Genomic DNA, 9,196 nt, shown 5'->3' with positions numbered 1-9,196 from the left:
CATTCAGTTGATGTCAGCTGTCTATGCCTTGAGCAGATGGTAAGACAGTGTCACTGCAGCTCTCTAGACGTGTGAACAGAGGTCAGTATAGTGTGAGAGATGTGTTAATTTTATACCAGTTAGTCAGAATGGGTATGAGAGTGGCTGGTTACAAAAAAAGATCTTTTACACAGTGAAGTGCTTGTTGTTGTGCCTATTGTTGTCTCCTAGATTTGAATGCAGCCAGCCCGAGATCGGCCTTTCTGTGTGGGAAAGACGGCGTGTGTCTCTGTGAGTTTTTTTCTGGTGCTTCTGTTTCCTCACACAGTCCGGAAATGAAGGATGATGATTGGAGACTCCAAATTTCCTGTAGATGTGAGTGTGAATTTGGTTATCTTCATGTTTGGTTATTAGCCCTTATAACCAGTTATTCCCAACCCCTACCCGGTGGATTTAAAAAAAAAAAAGGATACAAGGAGGTGTGAAGAAAATGATTAATGTTGTTTGCTAATTACATTTTAAGTCATTAAGTCTCTTTTGGTGCCTGACTGACACTTGAGGCTGATGCCTATATCGTTATTACAGAATATAAAATGATGATAGCTGATACAGTGATCCCTCAAATGTGGTTATCAAACACTTGTGAAAAAAGGTATGTGACATTTCACAATGAACTGTATTGTCTACAATGACATCAGTACACTGAAACGGTAAACTTCAATGGGAATTTGAGCAAATACAACATATACGCCATACCAAAATATCTGTGATAAGACAATATCAGCCAACCAATATATCAGTCAGGCTCTAGTCTCTTTAATGGCGTGCTGTTGGTTATTAATGCAGAGATGCAGAAGTTATCATGATGTGCATAATTAAATTACATTCCATCAAACCCCTGACATTTTAGAAAAAGACACTCCCTTTTAGTCTTAGTGGCTGTGTGTCAAACTGTGTTGACTTACTTTATATTTTTTTTACTTTAAATTTGCTGTGGTGGCAGTGGATGAAGGAGATTGGCAAAATAAGGGCACACGGCATTGCGTTGTATTGGAGATTGCGACATCTTTTTGTTTTTGTTTTTTTGCGGACAAAATGTGTTGAAAAAATTAGACTTATATCACTCGCCACAAAAATTTGACCAATGTTGCTTCTACATGCTGTAAAATCATCCCAAGTTACAAAAAAAAAAAAAAATAAATACTGATAAACTAAAGAAACCTATAACCTGCTGTATGATGGGCCACGGGATCATTGTTTAAGTACATTCTGTTTTAGGTATCTGCCTGTAAATTTAATGAATTCAAAGGGATCCAAGTAGGTCAGCAAGCCCCTAAAAGAAGAACATGACAAGCCCCTAAAGATTTTTTTTCACTTCCGTCACTTGAGTGAACAGACAAGCCTTTATTAGCAATGAGAACAAAAAATAGATTTGGCATAGCAGCAGCATCTTCGCAACACTTTTTAGGCTTGGCACTGGCAGCGTTTGCATGTTGATCCAAATAAAGGACTGAAACAAAATAACACCACAATACAAGAATAAGCGCAACCACATTTTGTGATAAACTGAGTGAAGCCACACTCATAGAACCACACACGTGCATGATCAAACTGTGCCATTGGAGTAAGCAGTGATGGCAGTTGTCACTCAACCCACGGTGCTGGAGCCAGTGTCTTCTGGTTACAGCAGCAGCTAACGTGAGTCAAAACACAGCCACTAGGGGGACAATTTGACTTTGCCTGACTTCTAAGCAGAACAGAATTCAGAACAACCCAGACATTCAGTTGTTGTAATGAAATTGTTGTTAATGGACAATATTAACATTTTATGCACGGTATTTATTTACCAATTAATGTGCAAGAACTAAGAACCGATGTTTAAATGTACTTTATGTAATACAAGCTTTTTGACATTAACAGAAACTCAAAGACAAATATAGATGGAAAAAACACATTTTAAAGGTGCAGTATGTAGTTTTTGGGAAGAAATGTTGATCAGTAGAAAAAGATCTTCACTCACTGATTCGTTTTATGCCTAAACAACCAAATAAAGAAACTATCTCTGTTTTCATGACTGAATAACTTAACTGACCTTAAAGGACAACACAAATTTATCCTGTTGTACGTTGTTTATGTGTGGCGGACCCTGCCACCTTTTCTAGCTTCAAACAGGGTTGTGGGAACCTCATTTCCTCTGAGAACAGCATGTTTATTCAGTCATGGAAAAGATAAATATATCTTAGTTTGTATTGTTGAGTGATTAATAGGGTAAATATTATAATTCTGTTTGAATTTCCTCTCCAAAACCACACAGTGCCCCCATAAGTGCATTTTTCTAAATAACTGGTCTTTTCTATCAGTCTATTGGAATTTGGAACATGCAGTAGCTCTGATATGGGACACAATATACTCTGCAACAAATCTTAATTCTCTGGGATTTTAAACCAAATAATAGATGACTAACAGTAAAAAGTGTCTTTGTTATGTATCATCTATTAAACGCAAAAACATGGCTGCAACCTCACTGCAACGTTGCACGTATTTTTCATTTACATAAGGATCACAATGGATGCGATAACAGCCTCCATCAGAGACATATTGTGTTATATCACATTCGTATGCGACTCCAGTAACTTTTATGCGTACTCGTATGACTGCGCATCGAGCGGTTCACCCACATTGGCTACACACACACTTGTATAACCGTTTAGATAACAGTCGGCCGGACTGAGCCGCTGTGAGCCAACCATCGGCACCGCTTCATTCACCGGCAGCTCCGTCGTAGTGATTTGCTCTCGCTTCTCTCACGCCGTTGGTAGCCGTGGGTTTCCACGTGAAGCGATGACACCCTTATGTAAAAGGAGTGGCAGCACCACTGACCAATCGCGGCGGAGAGCGGCGGCCGCCGTTACCGCCCAACACGGGGGCGGATAGCGCCTATTGGAAGGGAGCGCTGTGAGTTAAGACCGACGGCTCTCCGGGCCAATAAGCGAAGAGCTGGGGGAGGAGCTTAGGGAGGAGCTCGAAATGAGGTCACTGCCTTACTGGAGATGCAGGGCAGAAAGCCGGTGTGTCTGGAAACCCGAACTGGGGAAGAGCAGTGTGTCAGACCAGGCTGGGACCGTCAAACCCGCCCGATATCTCTGCTTGAGTCTCGAGCTTTAAAACTCAAGGCTTTATTCACTCTGGGACCAGGAGCAGGATCAAGATCTGCGTTTTGTGAGGTTGGTGCGACTTTTACTTTCAGTACGTTACGCGAGCTGTTAACATGCATTTTTTTTCTTGCTGCTTTGCGATTAAACGCTCTTTAAATGTGACAGATGAAGATGTAAATTTTAACGTTGCTGTCCTCTGTGGCGTGTTAATGTTAAAGATGCGGCGAGAGCGCCAAGCGTCAAAGTTGCATAACTGTGTCAGTGTGAGGGTCAATCCTGGTCAGTAGACTACAGCCCTGCCCACATGACAGCGACGTGACAGAGGCAGGTGAGGAAATACCACGCAGCTGACCTGCACTCACAGCGACTTATGTCAACGTAAGGATGCATGTTTTCAGTGGAATTAAAGCCGTATATGTGAAGCTCACATAGATCCGTTTTGGATCGCATGTGGTGCATTGTAGACGCGCTTTCTGCGTTGTGTCCCTGTCACATGAGAAAACTCGTAGCGTAACGCCTTACATAAAGTCCACTGCAGCAGCACATGGCAGAAGCGCCGATTAGAGAAAATGAGTTCAGGTTTTCCCCATGAAGAGATCGTCAGCGTGCTGTGACGCTCGAGTCAGCCGGTTTTCATAGTTGGCCATAAAGGGAAAATCCTTACGTAAAGGGTCCACTGCCTCCTGCAAGCATTTTTCATTCCAGCTCGTTTGGACGATGATGTTTAAGCTGTATTAGAGGAGAGTACTTATAGTCAGGTGCACACCATTTTTGTGATATCGGAGTTTAAGCAAAAGACATTTTGTGAAAAAGTTTACTTTTTGATACGTAGTATTTGTGTGATGTGTATTCAGTTGTAGCTGTAACGGATTACAAGAAGCAAGTAACAGATTACATCCCTCGTGATGTCTCTAAAAAAATGTCAACTGCTCAGGAAAAAGGTGCCCATGTTTAGTCTGGTGACATGAAGCATTTTTGTCTGTCTGTGGTTAGTAGATTTTTGTGCAGCTGGTCATGATGTGACAACATGGAAATTCACTCAAAGCTGGAGTGAAAAAAACGTTTTTTTTCCTTTACAGAGCAGAGACAGTATCAGCATCGATGCACATAGAAATACTCACTCATGGAGTACTTTTACTTCAGACTCCTGATTGCATTTGATCTCATATAAGTTTGAAGGAGTTGTAATGGAGTATGTTTCTACTGTACATTTTACTAAGGTGAATGGTCAGTTTATTTCTGGTTATTTATAAATGGAGCTGTTAGCAGTCTGAGGGGACCAGACTGTAACCATGTCATGTTTGTCCAGGGTTCAAGGCCACTGGCTATGACAATGTATAATAGATGTTGTGATGCATATGCATAACACAAAGCTTTTTTTTTTAGTGTTAATCAGTTATTTTTAAATGAACATAAAACCAATTCAAAGAAAAAAAGCAATCCAAACTTCAGGAATTGGTAATGCAAATGTTGTTAGTATGTCTTCAAGCTGACAGAATAAAATGGCTTTTTGTCCTTAATCTTTAAAGTATTCAGTATTAATCAGCAACAGGTCCAGTGGCTGTAGTGGAAGGAGAAAGCATGTCTGACGCACGTAAGTCTGGCAAGGGTGCAGTCATAAAGGCCAGTTTATCTTACAGTCAGTGGAAGTTTGGCATCGCGCCGGGTACAAACTTCCCTGCCTACAATTTCAGCACGAGATCAAGGGCATGCCCTTACTTTTTTTCCCCAAAACTTTATGCAGGGATGGGACAAATGATTTCAAAGCGGATAATACTTAGTTATGTTTTCCGTCTGTGGTTCCTCTAAAATATGTATTTTTAAACGCAGTATCTCAGATTGAGAATGTGCCACAACATCTGTGCAGCAGTTTACCAGCTTTTATCTCTTAACTGTCTGTTAGTGGCTCAATGTGAAGTTCACTATCCAAACTTTGGTGGTCTGGGAATGGACTCCAAAAATAGCACATTTAATCTTCCCTCTGTAATAGAACCGTTCCTTCTCAGTCTGAACATTGAGGCGCCTCTTTTTAGCCCCGTGGAAAATGGATAATTCTTTGGGTGGTCGTGGAATGTGCAGTGTAGTGTCTACTGTGCATCTGATCCATGAGGAATATGTGAGATAGTTGAAGATAGATGTAGGTCAGGCAATGAGGAAACAACCTCAGTTGCCGAAAGAGCTGACATTTACGACTATATTAACAATACACAGAAGAATCCAAATAACAGTGAGAAATCACATGAAAGTTGGTAAAATAACATATCAAAGAATGCTTCAAGAGGCTGATGAAACACCAGGTTACATGTTGATGGCCAGTTAACAGATTTGCAAATACGCACACTAAAAAAGTCCTGTCACAGACTTAAAGGATTTTGTTATTTGTCATATTTAAGTTATAAGGTTTGCTTTGCTTTCAATCGAATCAAAGTGACTCTTCAGACTGTTATGATAGCTGTACATATGCAGTGTAGTACTCTGTCTGAACACACTCATTGTAAACTTATGTAAGTCCTCATGCAGATTGAGTCACTTGTGCGAGACGGTGACTGGACACTGTAGTTACAAGAATTATTGCCTCGGTCTCTAATACAGCTATACTGACACATTAGATAATATGACCAGAACACTGTCACGTAAATGTGAGATAGGGAACATTTTATGATTTGGAACTTTTAATACAAATTTGATGTGTTTCGTACAATTGCGTCTGAATAATTCCTGTGGAAAACATCACACAACAGACACAACAGTCAAAAAGAGGAACATAATGAGCATAACAAACTGAGCAAAAGTAATTTAAAATTTTAATAACCCACCCTGTTTACAATCTTAGCTGTAATGATTTTAAGCCACGTCTGAATAGAGTGTTCCAACCTTTTTTACGATACAAGAGTGATTTCTTCTTAATTATCTCTTGAAGTCCCGTAAGATTCAGAAAGGCCAAGTGAACAACATGTTCACAGGGAACGATTCTGTTTCTTGATAGCCCAGGACGATTCTTTGATTGCATTAAAATGACTGAAGGGCTCCAAGAGGAGTAAAATATATCCTGTAATTGTGTTATGTTGCTCATCTTGCCTCGTTAGCCACCTGTTCCTCGTTGTGCCTATCTTAATATCCAATGTGACTGCTTCCTAGACCCGCCACCAGTCAGGAAAAGCATCGTAACAGACATTTAGATATGTCACTGCTCGTATTTATAGATCATGACAAACCAGTGGAAGTTGATTATGGAAAGGTGACACTACGACATCTTTACAGGAAGTGGGAACACAGGAAACCTTAGATTAGGAGTGGATACCTTTTACCTGATGCTTTCCCTTGAGGATTAGGGAGAGTGGGTGGAACTATAGCATCACTGTCAGACCAATGTTCAAATAGTCTCTCTTTATCTCTCTCTCTGACCTGTCTGCTGGTGTTGAGCCAACAGGTAACAAGCTAATGAGGTCAATGTCTAGCAGTTGCTGTGCCAAGTTACTCGTGAACTTTATGAATACTGGCCACATTGGAAGCCAGCTCTGTAACTTCGGACTAGACTTTAAGTAGCTGTCAGAGTAGCGGACTTCTTTGTGCACTGAAATCCTTGGTCAGCAGTTTGTGCACAAAGTTCACTTCAGTATGTATAAACTGTTGGCTGAGTAATATCTCAGATGGTCCAGTATGTGATAAGCAGTTTTCTATTGAGGCTCTTTATCTAATTCTTCAGAAAACTGCTAGATCATAGTGCCGAGCTCAAGTGCCGCACAAATCATCAACTAACTATCACTCGAGTTCATCTTGCGGCCTCCAAACTATAGAACTCTGGTTTCTTTTTGATTGTTTTGACCCAGTTCACACAGTAGCATCGACTGTTGGGGGAAAATGCTTACTTTGTAGCAGGTCAGTGATAAGCTGACTGGTGACTGTGAACTTGCTGGTCTCTGAAAAGGCCAACAGATTGATTGATTATTAATGGAAATGTTTAACTACAGTAATTTTTGTGGTCAGCCACAACTAAAGAAACTCTCTAATAAAGTCCTTGATACAGAGTCAGGAAGTTCTTGCAGCTGTCTCCTCAGCTTCCTCTCTGCAAAAGGAATTAAGAGATGAGACTTAAGTCTTCTTATGTCCCTTACTTTACCTTACCTATTCTTTCTGGAATTGCCATTTAAAGTAATTTTTAATTGGTCCTCAGTAAGTTTGTTACAGGCAACATTAAACATCATTCGGCTCATGAAGCTTTAAACTTTTCCCCTTCAGTCAGCCACATTTGTGTCTTGAAGCCGCCTTTTCTAACACTACACACAAACTCAAACTCTCAGCACAATGTGGGTGCCACACGCAGAAAAACCAGCATGAAAAGGCTTGTGTTTGAACTGCCTTGATCCTTAAAACAAAAGACCATAGATGTCAGGTGAACTATGGGTAGGGCAGCTCTGTAGCTCTCTGTCGTCACTCAGAGTAGAAAATAGAAACTTTTCCATTGCAGGTCAGAGAGGGAGGCATGCTACCGCTTAGTTGGGCTATCCCTGGAAAACAGCCAGGCTGGAGGTTATACACGGAGACTTGGGCTTGTGGCTTACATGTGACCGTAGCATGTTGCCCAGAAACAGGATTATGTAAGAGACAACAGTTTTTATTTTCTTGTGCTCTAAATCTCAAGTTTGACCTCAATTTACAGGTCAGACATATAAAAGTTTCATTAAATGTAAATGTTAACTTCAGTTTGGTTACTTCACTGTGACATTGTCGAGGCTGCAGTACAGAAGTACTTCACACAGAGATGATGATAGGTACCGAGAGTTAGATAACATCACTGTTGTGTAATTAGCATAATTCTATATCATTACGTGCTGAAGCAGCGGTGATTACCTTTTCATCTAAATGATATGGTCTGACACTTATATCCATCTAACACTCAAGATGGTTCATGCCAGACAGATCTTCTTTAACAATCGCTCTTTGTCTTTTCAATTGCTTACATTGTTCCTAAGTTTTGGTTTAGCCATTATTCGCTGGTCATTGTGTATTTTTTCTCTCATTAACTTAATTTCCCTGTTGTCACTGGACATATAGTTTCTTCCACTGGTCATGGTCAAGTTATCTTTGTTTGTATTCCAAACACACATCTCATCCACTAACCAGGGGAAATTTCTACCCAACACTGGGTGACTAACAGACAGTTACTAATGGCTCTTTCTTATTCTGATTAAAGAAGTATTACCCCTGGAAAGATGGCCCTATGTAGTAGAAAGGCCAGTATTTTTTAAATTGGTGCTACATGACCAGAGAAATTCCTTAAATGGAACTGAACTGCAATTAGAATGCACCCATAAACACTGCTGCTGATGGGTGATTTGTATTGCAACACAAAATACGGCTAAAGTTCCACACTGGTTGCTTTTCGCCTATGGTGGCATTCAGAAGAACGCTGTCTAGGGTTTTGTGTCCCGCAGTGAATGATCCTTTGAAAGGTCGGAGGGCTCAGATGGGCCAGAGCCACTGTTCTTAAAGGCCATACTGTCTGAACCACGGGGCTTTCAATGCACTTCAGAGAAGCACCTGCAGGGCTCCTCAGAGGTCAGGGGTCAAATTTGCTATGTGCTTTGATATTACATCAGACAAAAGACAAAATTCACCTTTTTGAAGGATTGATTTATGCTTCTCAAAGAGATTTGAGGTGTGTGTGTGTGTGTGTGTGTGTGTGTGTGTGTGTGTGTGTGTGTGTGTGTGTGTGTGTGTGTGTGTGTGTGTGTGTGTGTGTGTGTGTTTGCAGGCCTGCAATTGTAGCAGTTCTGCAGTAAGAAGAACCTTTTTTTCCACTGAAGTGCAACACTAAGCGAGGCAATTACAAAAATCAAAAGAAAATTCCAAACCACTCTCTTTTGAACTACTAAAACACTTTAATTGTCACAGCATGTTCATTTTACATTCTTAAAAGGGAGTCAAATTAAAAGGAATTGAATAGATTTAAATAGAGTGCCTTGCTGTTTTCTTGTGATTTCTGTATCTTCATGCTTCCCTATCTAAAGAGCACCTTTTAACAAGCTCAATTTGAGTCCAGGAAGCACTCCCAACAATGA

General features: G+C 40.6%; 1 protein-coding gene across 6 annotated transcripts in view; it reads left to right on the top strand.

Moving 5' to 3' along the window:
* Positions 1-210: 210 nt before the first annotated feature.
* per2 (period circadian clock 2) overlaps positions 211-9,196 on the top strand; it is a 31,129-nt gene continuing 22,143 nt past the window's right edge. For 5 of the 6 annotated variants that reach the window (XR_003982183.1, XM_030403372.1, XM_030403374.1 and 2 more), the window contains exon 1: positions 3,031-3,203. The gene's annotated coding sequence lies outside the window, so the exon portion shown is untranslated. Of the gene's footprint in view, positions 355-3,030; positions 3,204-9,196 lie in introns of those variants that run through there. The other variant, XM_030403371.1, reaches the window with a different exon arrangement.

The sequence above is a fragment of the Sparus aurata genome, chromosome 21 (assembly GCF_900880675.1).
Source record: "Sparus aurata chromosome 21, fSpaAur1.1, whole genome shotgun sequence".
NCBI lineage: Eukaryota > Metazoa > Chordata > Actinopteri > Spariformes > Sparidae > Sparus > Sparus aurata.
This window is presented reverse-complemented; position numbering and strand designations above follow the sequence as displayed.